Source organism: Cetorhinus maximus, chromosome 23 (assembly GCF_964194155.1).
Source record: "Cetorhinus maximus chromosome 23, sCetMax3.hap1.1, whole genome shotgun sequence".
Lineage (NCBI taxonomy): Eukaryota > Metazoa > Chordata > Chondrichthyes > Lamniformes > Cetorhinidae > Cetorhinus > Cetorhinus maximus.
The window spans coordinates 24115557-24124690 of NC_135901.1; the positions used below are offsets into that span (position 1 = coordinate 24115557).

Genomic DNA, 9134 nt, shown 5'->3' on the forward strand with positions numbered 1-9134 from the left:
ATTACAACTCAACAGACCAGAAATTAATTCCCCCAGCTAACCATTGCAGTCCTGAGGAGGGGTTTAAGAGTTGAGGGATCCCGCCTGTGGCTTCACACGTCTATCGCTCGCCTCTTAGCAACAGGTAAGGGTTTAGTGAGAAATCGAAGTACAGCCAGAATTAAACATTTGGCAAGGAGAGAGAATATTAAATTCACTAAGTGTCTGTCGACTACCACTGGGTCTCACCGTGTTTCACCTTACCATTTATCTGTTTAATCCATTGGTTTCCTGCAACGAAGGGACGCCACCAAATTTATGAGAATTATAGCACAGGAGGAGGCCATTCGGCCCATCGTGCCTGTGCTGGCTCTTTGAAAGATCTATCCAACTGTCCCCCCTGCTCTTCCCCCCCACAGCCCTGCAAGTATTTTCCCCTTCAAGCAGATGAAGTAATTAGTTACAGTTTAGCTAATCTTAGGCAGGTAATTAGCAAGTGGGACAACTTTTAGACACAGTGATCCCAGACGAGAGCAGAAATACCCAGCTCCCACTCCTAGTGCCATAGAAGGTCTTGCATTTCTCTAGCGCCTTTCACTGCTTAAGGACGTCCCAAAGAACATGAGAGCCAATTATATTACTTCCTGAAATATTGTCCCTGTTGCAATGAGACACCATTTTGTGCACAGCAAGCTCCCACAAAGAGCAACGTGATAATGACCCAGATCATCGGTTGAGGGATAAATATCGGCCCCAGGACATCAGGGAGAACTTCCCCTGCTCTTCTTCCAAATAGTGGCCATGGAATCTTTTATATCCAACAGAGAAAGCAAACGAAGCGGTGGTTTAATGTCTCACCTGAAAAACGTCTCCAACAGTGCGGCACTACCTCAGCACTGACCCTCCGACAGTGCAGCACTCCCTTATTACTGACTCTCCAACAGTTCAGCTCTCCAACAGTACTGACCCTCCGACAGTGCAGCACTCCCTCATTATTGACCCTCCGACAGTGCAGCGCTCCCTCAGTACTGACTCTCCGAGAGTGCAGCGTTCCCTCAGTACTGGCCCTCCGACAGTACAGCACTCTTTCAATACTGACCCGCCAACAGTGCAGCACTCCCTCAGTACTAACCCTCTGACAGTGCAGCGCACCCTCATTACTGACTCTCCAACAGTGCAGCTCTCCATCAGTACTGACCCTCCAGCAGTGCAGCGCTCCCTCAGTACTGATCCTCCAGCAGTGCAGCACTCCCTCAGTACTGACTCTCCGACAGTGCAGCGCTCCCTCAATACTGACCCTCCAACAGTGCAGCATTACCTCATTACTGACCTTCTGACAGTGCAGCGCTCCCTCAGTACTGATCCTCCGACAGTTCAGCACTCCCTCGGTACTGATGCTCTGACAGTGCAGCGCGCCCTCATTACTGACTCTCCAACAGTGCAGCTCTCCATCGGTACTGACCTTCCGACAGTTCAGCACTCCCTCATTACTGACTCTCCAACAGTGCAGCTCTCCCTCAGTGCTCACCCTCCGACAGTGCAGCACACCCTCAGTACTGACCCTGTGACAGTGCGGCACTACCTCAGCACTGACCCTCCGACAGTGCAGCACTCCCTCAGTACTAACCCTCTGACAGTGCAGCGCACCCTCATTACTGACTCTCCAACAGTACAGCTCTCCATCAGTACTGACCCTCCAGCAGTGCAGCGCTCCCTCAGTACTGATCCTCCAGCAGTGCAGCACTCCCTCAGTACTGACTCTCCGACAGTGCAGCGCTCCCTCAATACTGACCCTCCAACAGTGCAGCATTACCTCATTACTGACCTTCTGACAGTGCAGCGCTCCCTCAGTACTGATCCTCCGACAGTTCAGCACTCCCTCGGTACTGATGCTCTGACAGTGCAGCGCGCCCTCATTACTGACTCTCCAACAGTGCAGCTCTCCATCGGTACTGACCTTCCGACAGTTCAGCACTCCCTCATTACTGACTCTCCAACAGTGCAGCTCTCCCTCAGTGCTCACCCTCCGACAGTGCAGCACACCCTCAGTACTGACCCTGTGACAGTGCGGCACTACCTCAGCACTGACCCTCCGACAGTGCAGCACTCCCTCAGTACTGACCCTCTGAAAGTGCAGCACTCCCTCAGTACTGAGCCTCCAACAGTACAGCACTCCCTCAATACTGACCCTCCAACAGTGCAGCACTCCCTCAGTACTGACCCTCTGACAGTACAGCACTCCCTCAATTCTGACCCTCCAACAGTGCAGCACTTCCTCATTACTGACCCTCTGACAGTGTAGCGCACCTTCATTACTGACTCTCCAACAGTGCAGCTCTCCCTTGGTACTGACTCTCCGACAGTGCAGCGCTCCCTCAGCATTGGCCCTCCGACAGTGCAACACTCCCTCAATACTAACCCTCCAACAGTGCAGCATTGCCTCAGTACTGACCTTCTGACAGTGCAGCGCTCCCTCAGTACTGATCCTCCGACAGTGCAGCACTCCCTCAGTACTGATGCTCTGAAAGTGCAGCGCACCCTCATTACTGACTCTCCAACAGTGCAGCTCTCCATCGGTACTGACCTTCCGACAGCGCAGCACTCCCTCGTTACTGACTCTCCAACTGTGCAGCTCTCCCTTGGTACTGACCCTCCGATAGTGCAGCGCCCTCTCAGTGCTGACTCTCCAACAGTGCAGCGCTCCCTCAGTACTGACCCTGCCTCAGTTGGGAGAAATTGATTTTGATTCATGGGCCACTAGCACCAACAATGGGGAAAGAGGGAACTACAGAATTGGGGTGGCCTTCACTTGAACCACACTGGGATCAGTGCCCAGGTGAATCAAATAGATAGGGCTGTAGAGTGGGCTTTAAACTAAATAGTGGAGGAGGGGGCAGGTTTGGGATGAAGGGAAAGTTAGAAAGTTGACGGGAAAGGACAAGGCAATAGTGCAGGCTAGCAATATGGGTAATGATAACCAGAGTGTGATAGGAAGGAACAGAATGTACAAATATAAGAGTGCAACAGCAAACAGGGTCAGAGTAGGGAAAACTGACAGAAAGACAGATTTAAAAGCTCTTTATCTGAATGCTTCAGCATTTGTAACAAGGTGTATGAATTGATGGAAGAAATAGAAATAAAGGTGTATGATATCATAGCCATTACAGGGATGTGTTTGCAACGTTATTAAGGTAGGGGGCTGAATATTCAGGAGTATTTGACTTTTCTGAAGGATAGAACAAAATGAAAAAGTCACGGGTTAGGTATGGTAATAAAGGCTGAAATCAGTACAGTCATGAGAAATTATCTTGGCTCAGAAGATGAAGATGTGGAATCAGCTTGTTTGAAGATAATACAAGTAAGGGTAAGAAGCCACTGTTGGGAGTATTTTATATGTCACCAAACAGTAGTGATGTGGTAGGATTGATAATAACCGAAGAAAAAATGGGGACTTGTGAGAAAAGTACTTCAATAATCGTGAGTAAGTGTAATCTGCTTATAAATTGGACAGAGCGAATTGGCGGAGGATGAGTTCATTGAATATATTCAGGACAGTTTAATCCGACAATATATTCTAGAACTAACGAGGAAACAGGCAAGTTAATCTGTAATGAGGGAGGATGAGGAATAATTTCATAGTAAAACATCATCTAGTCAAGAATGATCATAACATGAAAGAATGTTACATTCAATTTGACAATGAGAAACCTGTGTCTGAAACTGGGTCTTAAATTAAGTAAAGGCAACTACAAAGGTCTGAACTCAGAGGTTGGCTGCAGTGGACCGGAAAAATATGTTGAAAGATAAGGCTGTAGATAGGGAGTGGCAGATATTTAATTCATAACTCTGAACAACAATGTATTCCATTGACAAAGAATGGCTCTATGAGAAGGATGCACAATCCATAGTTAACTAAGAAACTTAAGTACGGCCACGGGGGAGGTGCCAGAGGACTGGAGAACAGCTAATGTGGTTCCGCTTTTTAAGAAGGGTTGTAGAGATAAGCCAGGGAACTACAAGCTAGTGAATCTCACGTCAGTGGTAGGGAAACTATTGGAGAAAGTTCTGGAGAAGAGTGCCTATCTCCACGTGGAGAGGCACGGTTTGATCAGGGATAGTCAGCATGGCTTTGTCAGAGGGAGGTCATGCCAAACAAATTTGATTGAATTTTTTGAGGAGGTGACCAGGTGTGTTGATGAGGGTAGTGCAGTTGATGTAGTTTATATGGATTTCAGCAATGCTTTTGACAAGGTCCCACATGGGAGACTAAAAAAAGAAGGCAAATGCAGATGGGATACAGGGTAATTTGATAAGGTGGATTCAAAATTGGCTCAGTTGTAGGAGACAGAGGGTGATGACAGAAGGCTGCTTTAGTGACTGGAAGCCAGTGTCCAGTGGCATACCACAGGGATGTGTGCTGGGTCCCCTATTGTTCGTCATTTATATAAATGACATAGATGACTATGTAGGGGGTAGGTTTAGTAAGTTTGTGGAGGACACAAAGATTGGCTGGGTGGTTAACAGTGAGGTTGAGTGTCTTGGACTACAGGAAGATATAGACGGGATGGTCAAATTGGCAGATAAGTGGCAGATGGAATTTAACTCTGAAAAGTGCGAGGTAATACACTTTGGAAGGAGTAATTTCACAAAGAAGTATTCAATGAACGGCATGACACTAGGAAGTTCTGTGGAACAAAGGGACCTTGGTGTGTGTGTCCATAGATCCCTGAAGGCAGAGGGGCACGCTAGTGGGGTGGTGAAAAAGGCATATGGGACACTTGCCTTTATCAATCGAGGCATAGATTACAAAAGTAAGAAGGTCATGTTGGAGTTATATAGAACCTGAGTGAGGCCACAGCTGGAGTACTGTGTGCAGTTCTGGTCGCCACATTATAGGAAGGATGTGCTTGCACTGGAGTGGGTGCAGAAGAGATTCACCCGGATGTTGCCTGGGATGAATCATTGAAGTTATGAAGAGAGGTTGGAAAGACTTGGGTTGTTTTCATTGTATCAGAGAAGACTGAGGGGCGACCTGATCGAGGTGTACAAGATTATGAGGGGCATGAAAAGGGTGGATAGGGAGAAGCTGTTCCCCTTAGTTGAAGGGTCAGTCACAAGGGGGCATAAGTTCAGGGTGAGGGGCAGGAGGTTTAGGGGGGATGTGAGGAAAAACTTTTTTACCCAGAGGGTGGTGACGGTCTGGAATGCGCTGTCTGGGAGGGTGGTGGAGGCAGGTAGCCTCACATCCTTTAATAAGTACCTGGATGAGCACTTGGCACGTCATAGCATTCAAGGCTATGGGCCAAGTGCTGGTAAATGGGATTAGGTAGGTAGGTCAGGTGTTTCTCATGTGTCGGCGCAGACTCGATGGACAAAAGGCCTCTTCTGCAGTGTGATTCTGTGATGAATCACCAGGATATTCACACTGGGGAAAGACCATTCGTCTGTTCAATAATAAGATTGAATTCACTCATTCATCCAATCTCCAGAGGCAGTTCACACTGGGCTGAGGCTGTTCACCTGCTCCATGTGCTGGAAAGGATTCACTCAGTCATTTAAACTTCCAACACATCAGCGAGGCGTGTGTGTGTGTGTGTGTGTGTCTGAGCATGTGGGTGTGCATGTGTATGAGTTTGTGTGCCTGTGTGTGCTGCTTCTCATTAGCTGTAACACAAACCATCCTCTCCAAGCAGATGATGTTCCATCGAGTGATTTGAATGGTACCATTCAGGGATTCCGCATCCAGGGTGAAACCATAGGCTGACTGCGTCCTGTGTAAAACCTGACATCTGCACAACCAGTAAAATAAAAGCAAAATACTCGGATGCTGAAAATCTGAAATAAAAACAGAAAATGCTGGAAAAAACTCAGCAGGTCTGGCAGAATCTGTGTAGAGAGAAAAAAAATAAACGTTTAGAGTCCGTATGATGCTTTGAAGAAGAGTCATATGGATTCAAAACGTTAACTCTGCCTCTCTCTCCACAGATGCTGCTAGACCTGCTGAGTTTTTCCAGCATTTTCTGTTTTTATCTGCACAACCAAACCTCACTTCTCCTGGACAACATTCAGTGTCTGTTGTTTTCCAGATCCCTTTCTTTCCCCTCACTATGACCCTCAGATTGTTCACGGCTTCCTTGTGTGCATCATCCTCCAGAAACTGAACGGGACTAGCCATATAAATACAGTGATGACAAGAGCAGGTCAGAGGCTGGGAACTCTGTGCAGAATAGCCCACCTCCTGTCTCCCCAAAGCCTGTCCATATTCTACAAGGCACAAGTCAGGAATGTAATGGAATACTCTCCACTTACCTGGATGAGTGCAACTCCAAAAACATTCAAGATTTTCCACACCTTCCAGGACAAAGCAGCCTGCTTGATTGATAGCCCATTCACCACCTTCAACATTCACTCCGTCCACCACCGATGCACAATGGCAGCAGTGTGTACCGTCTACAAGAGGCACCACAGCAACTCACGAAAGCTCCTTTGACAACACCTTCCAAGCCTGTGACTTCTACCACCTAGGACAAGGACAGCAGATGCATGGATATACCACCACCTGGAAGTTCCCCTCCAAGCCACTCACCATCCTGATTTGGAAATATACCACCGTTCCTTCACTGTCATTTGGTCAAAACCCTGGAACTCCCTCCCTAACAGCACTGTGGGTGTACCTACACCACACGGACTGCAACAGTTCAATAAGCTGGCTCACCACCACTTCCTCAAGGGCAATTAGGGATGGGTAATAAGTACTTAATGCCCAAATCCCATTAATGAATAAAAAAATGTCCAATGTCTCCACTTTAAACACTTTCATTGGTCTTACTAACAGATAGCGATGGGATTGCTGCTATCACACGAACAAGTTCTGAAAAACTGTCACTCTGACTTTAAGACTTCCTGGAGTAAGATACTGATCCATATCTTCCCACCTAACACCTATCCACATTCCTATCCAAGTTCCAGGTTTTAAATTGATTATTCAATATATAAAACAAATATAATTTAATTCAGTTCTGAAGAAGTCATATTGGATTCAAAACATTAACTCTGTTTCTTTTTCCACAGATGCTGCCAGAACTGCTGAGTTTTCCCAGCACTTTGTTTTTATTTCAGATTTCCAGCGTCCTCAGTAATTTGCTTTTATATATCTTTTAACCCCTTTACATCTGATTGTTAATATCTATTAGCACTACAAGAGATTGTCTTTGAGATAAGTTGTTCTGAAAGTCACCTTTCTCCCTAACCTGTCCAAACCCGTCTTGCCGGTTCATTTATTGAAACCAGGGACTCTCCTTGGTCTAAAGGTGACGTTCCCTCTCTGCCCAGTTATTGCTTTAAGTCAGCCCTTGAATTGGTTGTGCTTTTATCCTCATGTTACTGCATTTCACTAAAAAATGTTGAAATGTTTGCTCCACACCCACAGGGTTTCATCTGTTAAAAGCCACAAACAGAAATATCCAAAACAAAAACAGAATTACCTGGAAAAACTCAGCAGGTCTGGCAGCATCAGCGGAGAAGAGCAAAGTTGACATTTCGAGTCCTCATGACCCTTCAACAGAACTAAGTAGAAATAGGAAAGGGATGAAATATAAGCTGGTTTAAGGGTGGGGGATTGGAGGGGGGCGTTGTTGGGACAGGCAAGCAGTGATAGGAGGAGATAACCAAAACATGTCACAGACAAAAGAACAAAGAGGTGTTGAAGGCGGTGATATTATCTAAAAGAATGTGCTAATTAAGAGTGGAGAGCAGGACAAGCAAGGTAGCTCTACTGGGGGGTGGGGAGAAATAAGCGATGGGTGGAATACATTTAAAAATAATGGAAATAGGTGGGAAAAGAAAAATCTATATAAATTATTGGAAAAAACAAAAGGGAGGGGGAAGAAATGGAAAGGGGGTGGGGATGGAGGAGGGAGTTCAAGATCTAAAGTTGTTGAACTCAATATTCATCCCGAAGGCTGTAAAGTACCTATTCAGAAGATGAGGTGCTGTTTCTCCAGTTTGTGTTGAGCTTCACTGGAACAATGCAGCAAGCCAAGGATAGACATGTGGGCAAGAGAGCAGGGTGGAGTGTTAAAATGGCAAGCGACAGGGAGGTCTGGCTAACGCTTGCGTACAGACCAAAGGTGTTCTGCAAAGCGGTCACCCAGTCTGCGTTTGGTCTCTCCAATGTAGAGGAAACCGCATTGGCAGCAATGAATGCAGTAAACTAAGTTGAGGGAAATGCAAGTGAAATGCTGCTTCACTTGAAAGAAGTGTTTGGGCCCTTGGACGGTGAGGAGAGAGGAAGTGAAGTGGCAGGTGTTGCGTATTTTGCGTTCGCATGGGGAGGTGCTGTAGGTGGGGTTGAGGCGTAGGGGGTGATGGAGGAGTGGACCAGGGTGTCACGGAGGGAACGATCCCTACAGAATGCCGCCGGGGAGGTGAAGGGAAGATGTGTTTGGTGGTGGCATCATGCTGGAGTTGATGGAAATGGCGAAGGATGATCCTTTGAATGCGGAGGATGGTGGGGTGATAAGTGAGGACAAGGGGCACCCTATCATGTTTCTGGGAGGGAGGAGAAGGCGTAAAGGTGGATGCGCGGGAGATGGGCCGGACAGGTTGAGGGCCCTGTCAACTACCGTGGGTGGAAAACCTCGGTTAAGGAAGAAGGAGGACATGTCAGAGGAACTGTTTTTGAAGGTAGCATCATCACGACAAAGGCGAAGGAACTGAGAGAATGGGATGGAGTCCTTACAGGAAGTGGGGTATGAGGAGCTGTAGTCGAGGTTGTTGTGGGAGTCGGTTGGCTTGTAATGGATATTGGTGGACAGTCAATCACCAGAAATTGAGACAGAGAGGTCAAGGAAGGGAAGGGAAGTGTCAGAGATGGACCATGTGAAAATGATGGAGGGGTGGAGATTGGAAGCAAAATTAATAAATTTTTCCAGGTCCCGACGAGATCATGAAGCAGCACCCAAGTAATCATCGATGTACCGGAGAAAGAGCTGTGGGACGGGGCCAGAGTAGGACTGGAATAAGGAATGTTCCACATACCCCATAAAGAGACAGGCATAGCTGGGGCCCAGCATGGTACATCGATGATCCATCAATGTCCATTACAAGCCTACCGACTCCTACAGCTACCTCGACTACAGCTCCTTACACCCCGC

At 47.1% G+C, this 9134-nt stretch overlaps 1 protein-coding gene across 1 annotated transcript in view; it reads left to right on the forward strand.

Moving 5' to 3' along the window:
• LOC144697392 (uncharacterized) overlaps window positions 1-9134 on the forward strand; it is a 558602-nt gene that overhangs the window by 342500 nt on the left and 206968 nt on the right. The window lies entirely within an intron of this gene.